The 12,060-nt window shown below is 49.8% G+C and overlaps 1 protein-coding gene across 1 annotated transcript in view; it reads left to right on the plus strand.

The window, feature by feature from the left end:
* The window catches only part of LOC144733724 (receptor-type tyrosine-protein phosphatase beta-like), a 116,943-nt gene that overhangs the window by 82,152 nt on the left and 22,731 nt on the right, over positions 1–12,060 (plus strand). The gene's annotated exons all lie outside the window — the stretch shown is intronic.

The raw sequence follows: 12,060 nt of genomic DNA on the forward strand, positions 1-12,060 counted from the left end.
ATATGGAGTTAAATATTCATTAATAACTCCTGCAAAACCTTACATAAACAAAAACATATTTATGTATGTGTCAAAGTTATTGAACTATGAAAGAATATGGAATGTCTTGTTATGATTTAAATTATTTTTTTCACTTGCATTATTTTTTGTTAAAAACGTGAAACATCTTTGTAAAATGTCGCCCATTCCATATGTGATTTCAGTGCCAAGTGACATCATTGTAACCATCACCAACAAGACAATGACGTCCATTACAGTCTCTTGGATGACTTCTTTCCCGAACGTATACCACTCGATCTATATGACAGAGACTGCAAGTGGAAGAACGGTTTACTATTTGTATTCATATTCAAATTCAGTCATATACACATTTACTAACCTGAATCCTGGAAAGAACTACTCCGTGTCTGTGACGGCATACAACGGGTCCTCCCAAATATCAGCTGTCGTCATGGACAGTACTTGTAAGTATAAATTTCGATTTAAAGCTTTCGTGACTGCAGGGATTCATCTTCTTGGTTCTTTCGGTAAAGTCACGTAGAAGGGAAATAATAAAATAATAAAAATAAAACATAATAAAATCATTCTCACGACGTTTCGGCCACAACGCAAGCAGCCGTTCTCAGGTGAAGACCAGGTCTGTCGGGGTGACAGCGTCTGAATGAAACACCACCACGCTTGGAGCGTATATTTAAGCTGGGTTGAAAGGGGGAGAGCGCCTTGACAAAGGAATTTGCATATCAAGAGGAATTTAGCATATTTATGGGAAATGCAGATATGTGATTAGTACCACTTGTGAAATGCGTAGGAGGTGGGTGGGGGGTTTCAAAGTCATATTATGCCTGTGCATTATGCAGGATTAGCAGCATCAAAGGGAGGGGATAGGGGTAGCATTAATAAAGGGAAGGAATGTTAATAGTATGTAGCTGCAGTAACTAAACAACCACGTAAAAAAAAACGAAGGTATAAACTACATAGGATCATCAGTATACTAAATATACTCTCCAATAAGCTGATTATTCTATCCACCCTACTGTATATCACAGTGGTGTATATTCACTATACAATTACGATACTATATATTGCCTTATACATTGTATTAAACATTACAATTTTATACTATTTATTATTATACAATCTGCTTTACACTATACCATTGAACGTCGAGTGAAAGATACTAAGAGGAAGCAACGAAATATATCAATGGGAGAGTGGTAGTAGGAGACTTGCAGCGGAGAAAATAATCCATTCCCTGAGGAGAAAACAAGATATATAGTCAATGCCAGTGAATGGACTGCGGTCTGAAAGTCACCGTGAACGTGAACACAATCAGTTAAGATCCGAAATGGTTTATTACGTCCTTCCAATGATTGCTGAGCCAGAATCCATCTTCTCTGTTGAAATTGTCTCTGTGTTTGTATATGTGGATCGCCTCATGAACGAACCACATCTTTTACAGACGGGACCAGATCACGGATTTTATGTACTGTGTTGCATCTGACCTAGATCCTGTGTTTAATCAGGATTTTGGAGATCTTTTTTGCGACCCCAGCAATGTAAGGTAAGGTGATGGTTTTGAAAGGCTCCTCAACATGATCCTTCTTGATGGTTGGAGTGATAGCTTTGCGGATTGTGTAGTCGGAGTAACCATTAACCTTAAGAGCTTGGCGTACGTGTTTGAGTTCACTGGCAATGTGTTTCTGGTCGGAGATGCATTGGGCTCTATGATGAGGGAATTCTTCTGGGATGGATGGTGGTGGGAATCCGGTTTTAGGTAAGCATCCGTATGGGTGGCCTTCCTGTTGACCGAGTGACTCATTGAACCATCAGGTCTCCTTTTAATTGGGACATCCAAAAAGGGTAGCTTGCCATCTTTTTCGACTTCCATGGTGAATCTGATGGCTGGGTGTATTAAATTGATGTGGTCGAAGAATTGGTCTAGAGCAGGCCGGCCATGTGGCTAGATGACAAAAGTGTCATCTACATACCTCTTCCATAAGGTCAAGCGTAGAGTGGCAGTCTGGATGGCGTCAGTCTCAAATTTCTCCATGAACACGTTGGCTACAACAGGAGATAGGGGGGAGCCCATTGTGGTGCCCTCAGTTTGTTTGTAGAAAGTTCCATTCCAGGTGACGTATGTATTGGTTAAGCAGTGTCTCACCAGGGGAGGGGGGTACCCCAGTATTCAGTCCTTGATGAACCAAGTCTTCAATGATTGCGATGGTGTCAGGTACAGGAACTTTGGTGAATAAGGAAACCACATCAAAACTGACAAGCAGGTCGTCTGGGGACAGGGAAATTCCCTTGATTGTCGATACCAGGTCAGTAGAGTTTAGTGCCGCAGAGTTGGTTTCTCTAGTGAAAGGTCGCAGGATTTCAGACAAAAAACGAGCCAGTTTGTAGGTGGGGGAGTTGATAGTAGAGACAATGGGACGAAGAGGTGTATCTTCTTAACGTATCTTTGGCAAGCCATATAATCTTGGTGGTCTGGCTGCAGAAGGTTTCAACGAGAACTGTTTGGTTTGATCAAGAAATGCGGTTGAATCAGACATGAATTTGTTGGTTTTAATGACGAGGCTGTTGGTGGGGTCTCTTTTTATTTTTGTATAGCTGCCATCGTTGAGTAGTTCTTGAATTTTGTTGTTGTATTCTAAGAGGTACGTAGATGACACTTTTGTCATCTGGCCACATGGCCGCCCTGCTCTAGACCAATTCCTCGACCACGTCAATTCCATACACCCAGCCATCAGATTAACGATGGAAGTCGAAACAGATGGCCAGCTACCCTTTTTGGATGTCCTAATTAAAAGAACACCTGATGGTTCAATGAGTCACTCTGTCTACAGGAAAGCTACCCATACGGATGCTTACCTAAAACCGTATTCCCACCACCATCCATTCCAGAAGAATTCCCTCATCAAGACTCTATACCATAGAGCCCAATGCATCTCCGACCAGGAACTCATTGCCAGTGAACTAAAACCTGTATGCCAAGCTCTTAAGGCTAATGGTTACTCTGACTACACAATCTGCAAAGCTATCACTCCAACCATCAAGAAGGATCCTGTTGAGGAGCCTTTCAAAACCATCACCTTGCCGTACTTTGCTGGGGTCACAAAAAATATCTCTAAAATCCTGATTAAACACAAGATCCAGGTCCGATTCAACACAGTACATAAAATCCGTGATCTGGTCCCGTCTGTAAAAAATGTGGTTCCAGACATACAGTACCCTGTCGTCTACAAACTAAGTTGCCTCTGTGGTAGCAGTTACATTGGAGAAACCAAACGACATGTCTCAGACCGCATCCATGAACATAAAGCAGACCTGAAACACGGTAGGACAAACACCTCAGCCGTGGCAGATCACTGTTACAATTCAGTGGGCTAACATGACATTGACTTCTCCAAAACAGAGGTTCTCTGCAAGCCATCTGGCTACCATGATAGATTCGTTCATGAGGCGATCCACATATACAAACACGGAGACAATTTCAACCGAGAAGATGGATTCTGGCTCAGCAATCATTGGAAGGACGTAATAAACCATTTCGGATATTAACTGATTGTGTTCACGTTTACGGTGAGTTTCAGACCGCAGTCCATTTGTAATGCGGGCGTAAACGGCTTCGCGGATATGACGTCATGGGGGGGAGGAGTTAGGTCAAGTGTGAGAGAGGGGTGAGGTCTTAAGGGAGAGATACCGGAAGAGACGAGAGAGTGTGGGAGATAGAGTTAGAGTGAGGCCACGCAGGGCGGAGGTTGGAGAGTGGCGAGATCGCCACACACGCAGAGTAAGACTCGGCACCGTCGGCCAGCGGTGATCGAGCGTGGAGGAACAATGAGCAGCGGTGGAGCTGCTGTGAGGGCAGCCGGGAGGCTGCACAAGGGAGTCTGCAGCAGAGCTGCAGGAGAGAGGAGGCTACGTGAGCGAAGGCAGCTGTGGAGTTGCCAAGCGGAGGGCTCTGAGCGAGGGCCCTGTGGGACAAGTGTAAGAACCCAAATAAAGGACAACGGAGACAGACCCTGTGATTGAGTCCTTTATTACACTGGTGTCAGAAGTGAAACGGCATGTCAAAACAGCTCGGAAGAAAGAATATTCCTGCGCCATCATCTGCTACATCATCCGACGACGACGACCTTCCTCAGGCGGTGGACCTGCCTGCGAAGGAAGAGGAGATCTGTGCTGGAACGAGTACGGGACAGGGAGTCCAAGATGTCGCCGCGTCGGTGGACCCGTCTGCACCAGAGGACGCGGATTGGCGATGGAGGCAGATGGCGGCGCAGCTGGAGACGCTGAAAATCATGCTTGCGCAATTGTGCGAGCTCGTCACGCCGAGGACAGCGTTGGGGAGAGCCGATGGAGGTCCGCAGGTTGCTGCCTTGCCTCCGCTGTCGGCGCCATCGGCCACGCGGCGAGAAGACGCCATCTTGGGCGTGGCAGGAGAAGAACGGCGGGAAGCCGCCATCTTGCGCTCTCCGCGGCGAGAGGCAGCCATCTTGAACACGTTGCGATGCGACGCCATTTTGAATATGCCGCCTGGCGAGTCATCGGCTGCGGACGGTGCAACAAGGAGTCGCAGTCGTCATCTCACGACCGTTAAAGAATTCTCCATCGGGGGCGATTGGAGTGCTTTCGCCTGCAGATTCTTGGCGGCGGTACGCTCAGCAAGGTGGACAGACGCTGAGGCATTGGAGGTTTTACCGACTCTTCTCGATGATGAGTCAGTGAGATTCTTCTGTTCTATAAAGGCCGAGAAGAAGAAAACATTGAGAAGAGTTTTCGACGAGATGGCAGATGCATATGAGCCACCGGATGATGCTCATCGCCGGATTGTTCAACGTCAGCAAGCACCCGAGGAGTTGCCGGTGGCATACAGGGGTGCGGTATTGGAGTTGGCCATGGCTGCATACCCGGAGACGGAGCCTGACCTACTCGAACCTCTCATCTTGGGTAAGATGCTCGAGCTGTCCCGGGATTTGGGGATTCCTATGCCGGTGTGTGGCCACGAAAAGCTCACATCCCGGGCGGCTGCTAAATGTCTTGATGCCCAGTTCAACCTGCGCCGTTGGAAGCAAGTCACGGCGTGGACGGGGGGGCCCATCATCGAGGGAGGTGCCGCGGGCTGGGATCCCAAGAAGGCGGTGTACGTTCCTGACGGGGGGGGGCCCGCAGGAGCTGACAGCCGCCTCTACTCAGTGGTCGGCCCGCAGTAGGCCGGGGCCCCGATCTGCGCCGCCGCCACGGGAGCGTCGGGACGGGGGGCCTGCGGCGCGGCGCAACGACATCGACTGCTTCCGCTGCGGCCGTAAAGGCCATTACGCCAGGGACTGCTGGGCCCGGGTCCCTGGTCCGCCCCAGCAGGAGGCCTCGACAGCGGACGTGCCACGGAAGGATCCTCCAGGACAGGCAAGTCGGTGCGCACCAGACACTCGGCAAGGCTTGACACCTCACTCATCACCGTTGTCGTACGATCCGGGTGTTGTTAATAACGGGGGGAGGCCATCGACTGGGCCACGTCGCTCGGTAACGCAGTGGCGTAAATTGGCACGGCGGGTCGTCGCGGCCGCTACTGGTTCGTCCACTGTACCTGGTTCTATACAAGGGGTGGACGTGCGTATTTTAGTGGATTCCGGGGCGTCCGCGACCATTATATCGGATGTAATTTTCCATCTGTTGGACATCCCACCTGAGGCCGTGCGTCCGGTTTACGATTCCTGCTTCGCTGCCATCGGGGGTAGCATGGGCATTGTGGGCCAGGTGGACGCTAAAATATCGATCGGGGAATGTCGGCCTCGGGAATTCTGTTAATTTCGAGGTCCCTCGCGGTCCCTTGTTTGTTGGGAACTGACTTCCTGGCCAAGATGCCCATTCTAATTCGAATTAATCAAAACTGCATTGAATTACCGGGTGGGCGAAAAATTACATTTCTACCGTCGCCCTGGGGGCGACCTGCTCCGGTCGCTCAGGTGCAGGCGCTGTCCGAGGTATCTGTTGATATTCCACCTGGCTCACAAATGCTTATCCCCTTGCGATATCGGAAGCCTGTACCTGGTCGTAAAGGTGCAATTGGGGTTTTGTTGTCACCGTCCGCCACCATAACGGGCGGTGCGGCTCTCGTTGGGGCGCAAACTATTGTCCGGCCAGACCAGCATCCGTTTCTGCAGGTGCTTAATGCAAGTACCGAAAATGTGTGTGTGCCGGCTGGTACTGTTGTGGCACATGCCACTATGGCGTTTATGGCACAAGATCATCTGGGCAGCCAGGTCATGGTTGGTGGTGTTTCAGGTCCTGTTGCCGCAGATGATCGCTGGATCGCCGAATTGTGTGTTGAAAATTATTCCCTTTCAGGTGAACAACGTTGCGCGCTTCGTAAATTATTATTGAATTATTCGGATGTGTTCAGCTCCGACGATTTGGACTTGGGACGCACCTCGTTGCTTTACCATCATATTGACACAGGGGACGCTGCCCCTATTCGGCTAAACTCGCATCGGATGAGTCCGGCGGAGCGGGATCAGGTTCGAGGGGCAGTGGATGACATGTTGGCTGCGGACATAATTTCTCCATCTAACAGCCCATGGGGCGCGCCTGTTGTTTTGGTTAAAAAGAAGGATGGCAAATTGAGATTTTGTGTCGACTTTCGAAAATTGAATAAAGTGTCTGTGGCAGATGCGTACCCCCTGCCGCGTATGGACGACTCCCTTGATGCCTTGTCGGGGGCGAAGTTCTTTTCAACGCTAGATCTCTCTACGGGATTCTGGCAGCTTCCCCTTGACGAGCCCTCGTGGGAGAAGACTGCTTTCCGTACGCCGCAGGGGTTATTCCAATTTAAGTGTCTTCCAATGGGGTTGAATGCTGCCCCTGCCACATTTCAAAGGTTGATGGAGTTGGTGTTAACGGGGTTGCAGTGGGAGACATGTCTGATATATTTAGACGATATTATCGTCTTCAGCCGCACATTTGATGAGCATTTATTGCGGTTGGAGGCGGTGTTCGCCAGGATGCGTTCCGCAAATTTGAAATTTAAGCCTAAGAAATGTCACCTACTGCAACGCTCCGTGCGCTATTTGGGGCACATCGTCAGTGTGGACGGGGTGGCCACGGATCCGGACAAGACAGCATGCATCCGTGACTGGCCAACCCCGGCCACGGTGGGGGATGTACGTCGGTTTTTGGGGTTTGCCTCATATTATCGGAGGTTTGTTCCGGATTTTGCAACGATTGCGAGGCCCTTGCACCTCCTTACGGGTAAAGGACGGAAATTTGCTTGGGGACCGCCAGAAGAGGCGGCGTTTCAGGGCCTGCGCGATCGACTGGCTACGGCACCGACGTTGGATTATCCTGATTTCGATCACCCCTTCATTCTGGATACGGACGCGAGTGACACGGGCATTGGGGCCGTGTTGTCTCAGTCAAAAGGTGGTGTGGAGCGCGTGGTGGCCTATGGTAGCCGGGTTTTGTCTCCCGCAGAAACCCGCTACTGCATCACACGCAGGGAACTTTTGGCAATTGTTTTCTTTCTCCGCCAATTTCGACCGTATCTCTACGGTCGTTCGTTTATTGTACGCACGGATCATGCGGCCTTGCAGTATGCTCTTAAGATGGACCAACCATCCGGCCAGTTGGCGCGGTGGTTGGACACGCTGCAAGAATTTTCCTTCCAAATTCACCATCGGAAGGGGGTGCGTCACGCGAATGCGGATGCGCTTTCTAGGTTGCCGCAGTGATCCCCTTGCGCGTGCGTGTCTGGGACGCATAGATGTGCGCCGATTCAGCAACCCCCTCAGCCTGTTGCGTTGGCGGTCGAGGTGCCTGAAGCTCCAAAGGAGCCGGGACCGGCTGATGGGATTTTGAATCTTCCAAGGGCTTTGTGGATTCGGGAACAAATGTTGGATGATTCATTGGTCACGTTACGAAATCGAACTGCGAAGAAGAGTGGGGGACTGGGTACGGGGGGTATGCCGGAAACCGCTCTCCACGATGGTCTGCTGATGTGGAGGGAAGGGTTACAGGAACGCTGGCGTCTGGTTGTACCGGCATCCTTGCGGTACGAATTGATTAGGACTCTGCATGGGGACACGCTTTTACATCTGGGGGTGCAGAAGACCCTATTGACGTTGCAGCGAGACTACTTTTGGCACGGCATGACAACGGATGTCGTCGGTCACGTTCGCGCGTGTCCCGATTGTGCCTGGCGAAAACCACCTAAACGACCATATGTGCCGCCCATCCAGTCTATTCAGGTGTCTAGAGTTAACGAATTGGTGGCGTTGGACATTTTGGGACCCTTCCCGCCATCCGCTAAGGGTAATAAATCCTTGCTAGTTGGGGTGGAGTACCTCTCCCGCTGGCCGATGGCCTGGCCTTTGCCTGACCAGTCAGCTGCGTCTATCACAGACGCCTTTCTATTTGGGTATGTTATGGACAAGGGGGCGTCGGAGAGGCTCCTTACAGACCAAGGCCGGAATTTTTCTTCTAAATTGTTGGGGGAGGTGTGTGCGGCTCTTGGAACTAAAAAGATACGGACATCTCCCTACCACCCACAAACGGAGGGTATGGTCGAACGGCTGAATCGGACTCTGTCTGCCATGTTGTGTCACACCATGAGCGAAAAACAATCGGATTGGGATTTGCATATCCCTGGGGTACTTTCGGCATACCGGATGACGCCGCATGCGGCTACAGGATATTCGCCGTTTTTCCTTATGTACGGTCGCGAAAACGTGCCGCCAATGGATGTGCAGTTGGGAACTGGAGTGAAGGGACCTGCTAAGCCTCTTCCTGATTACATTCAGGATACCGTTCGCCGGGTTACTGAGGCGCGGGAAGGGGCCCGCATGGCTACTGCCAAAGCCCAGGCCCGGAACGAGCGGTGTGCTCGACGCTCAAAGGGGGAGTGCCCCTGGAAGGTGGGGGACATGGCCTGGCTCCATTGCCCGCAGGTGCGGCCAGGTACCTCTCCTAAATTACACAAACCATGGCAAGGGCCGGTTCGCCTCATCGAGGTTCCAAACCCACAGTCCGCGCGTGTTCGGTTTGGATATCAGCGTTGGTTCGTTCACACGTCGCGCTTGAAACCATATGTGGACCCTCGAAATGATGCGTCATCTCCTGATGTTGCCTTGCCGGGGTCTGTTGCTACCGACTCATCCTTGCCTGTGCCTGTTGACCTTGCAAGAGCGCCTGTCGTGCCTTTTACAGACAAGCCGGCCGTGACATTGCTGGAGACAGGAGACTCTGCTCGGGGTGTGCCTACCACGGCTGCGGAGACTCCGAGCCCCGCCGCCATTCCGACCCCATCGCAGATGCGATCACGACACACCCCCGAGGCTGGGCCTTCAGGGACACGGGTCCGGGACGTTGACAGGCCTCCAATAGCGACAGGAGGACTTCATCCTGTCGCTCCTAAAACCCCGTCACGTTCCCGGTCTGCAGGAGGGCCGCCGCCCGTCCGGGACGGACCGGCGACCCGAACGCGCTCAAAGTCCCTTACATTTCGTTGAATTTTACTGTTGTGTTTTGTTGTTGTTGTTATATTTATTGTATGCTTCGTTGTCCTTGAATGTGTGATGGTTGTGTTCGCTCGCATTACTTGTCTCGTTATTGTTCAGCCGAGGTCGGCTGGATTTTCTCTACGGGGGAGGGTGGTGTAATGCGGGCGTAAACGGCTTCGCGGATATGACGTCATGGGGGGGAGGAGTTAGGTCACGTGTGAGAGAGGGGTGAGGTCTTAAGGGAGAGATACCGGAAGAGACGAGAGAGTGTGGGAGATAGAGTTAGAGTGAGGCCACGCATGGCGGAGGTTGGAGAGTGGCGAGATCGCCACACACGCAGAGTAAGACTCGGCACCGTCGGCCAGCGGTGACCGAGCGTGGAGGAACGAGGAGCAGCGGTGGAGCTGCTGTGAGGGCAGCCGGGAGGCTGCACAAGGGAGTCTGCAGCGGAGCTGCAGGAGAGAGGAGGCTACGTGAGCGAAGGCAGCTGTGGAGTTGCCAAGCGGAGGGCTCTGAGCGAGGGCCGTGTGGGACAAGTGTAAGAACCCAAATAAAGGACAACGGAGACAGACCCAGTGATCGAGTCCTTTATTACACATTTACTGGCATTAAGTATATATCTTGTTTTCTCCGCAGTGAATGTATTCTTTGCTCCGCTGCAAGTCTCCTACTACCACTCTCCCATTGACATATTTCGTTGCTTCCTCTTAGTATCTTTCACTCGACATTCAATGGTATAGTGTTTAGCAGATTGTATAATAATAAATAGTATAAAATTGTAATGTTTAATACAATGTATAAGGCAATATATAGTATCGTAATTGTATAGTGAATATACAGCACTGTGATATACAGTAAGGTGGATAGAATAATCAGCTTATTGGAGAGTATATTTAGTATACTGATGATACTATGTAGTTTATACCTTAGTTTTTTTTACGTGGTTGTTTAGTTACTGCAGCTACATACTATTATCATTCCTTCCCTTTATTAATGCTACCCCTATCCCCTCCCTTTGATGCTGCTAATCCTGCATAATGCACAGGCATAATATGACTTTGAAACCCCCCACCCACCTCCTACGCATTTCACAAGTGGTACTAATCACATATCTGCATTTCCCATAAATATGCTAAATTACTCTTGATATGCAAATTCTTTTGTCAAGGCGCTCTCCCCCTTCCAACTCCAGCTTAAATATACACTCCAAGCGTGGTGGTGTTTCATTCAGACGCTGTCTCCCCGACAGACCTGGTCTTCACCTGAGGACAGCTGCTTGCGTTGTGGCCGAAACGTCGTGAGAATTGTTTTATTATGTTTTATTTTTATTATTTTATTATTTCCCTTCTACGTGACTTTACCGAAAGAACCAAGAAGATACTTGTAAGTACTTATACGGTCTTCTATCAATAATTGTCCTGCATATTCATTGGACCACAAAAGTAACAACGAACCATAGTTTATCAATTTGCAGCCCAAATGATCATTTCACATCTGGCACAATTGAACATTCCCCTTGAGAAAGCATAGATGGTCAAGACCAGCGGGCTGGACTATGGAATGTATCACGAAGTAAATACGGGATATATATTTAAAGCTCTGTATCACCAGGTGCGTTAGCAACTGGGGACAGGACTGTTGGGCTAAACAAAGACAACGGCTATGTTATCAGCTTGTTGCCACCGGCTGTGCAATCTGGAGATTACGTTTCAGTTCCTTTGAGTAATTCTGCAAACGAGGAGCTTTGTGATAAACGGCATCTCTGTGGATTAACCACTCGTAGTTCCCTCCCCCCCAACTTCCCCGCACCCCCACACCTCCGCCACAACCTACGCTCCTTTGACAACTGCCAACTTCGTTCTTTCCTCATCGCTTCCACCGAACTTTGATTTCTCCTCCATGCACCCTGGTACTACTTATTTTGTCCTAAATTTAGTACTTTCTTCAAATTTGGATGTGCTTGCACCAATGCTCCCCTTCCACCCTCCACAACGCCGCCCATGTATTTGGTTATCATCAACGCTCAAATCACAACTTCGGCTCGTGCTCAGAGCAGAGCGCATCTGGAGGACTTAACCAACCGATGACTCACGTTCCTAATATTATTCCCTACTATTCCATATTATCAAATGACGCTTCGTCACTGGAGGCTTCTCACCATTCATACTTATTTTTTCATTTCCTCCCTATCTCCACACCCTGCTTTACTCTTCAATACCCTAAACTTTTACTCTACCTGCAACTTCTTCTGCCGCCCCCACTCATGTGGTCTTCTTCAATTACTTTATGACCAAGATCGACCGTATCCGCTCAATGATCACTGCGAAACCTCCTGATATCCCGGCACCTACTGACCCCTCGCGTTCCACGTAGAAAAAATTGTAATTAAATAATAATAGAATACGACGTTTTGATTGCAGCGCAAGCAATCGTCGTCAGGTACGAGGAGGGATTCCACATAACTTTGAGATACTTCCCTTCTACGTGACTTTACCGAAAGAACCAAGAAGAAAAAAACGAACCTAGTAAACTTAGAAATAAAATGCAATACAACGCAGAGAGT

This window comes from Lampetra planeri, chromosome 48 (assembly GCF_965212315.1).
Source record: "Lampetra planeri chromosome 48, kcLamPlan1.2.h2, whole genome shotgun sequence".
In the NCBI taxonomy this organism is placed as follows: domain Eukaryota; kingdom Metazoa; phylum Chordata; class Hyperoartia; order Petromyzontiformes; family Petromyzontidae; genus Lampetra; species Lampetra planeri.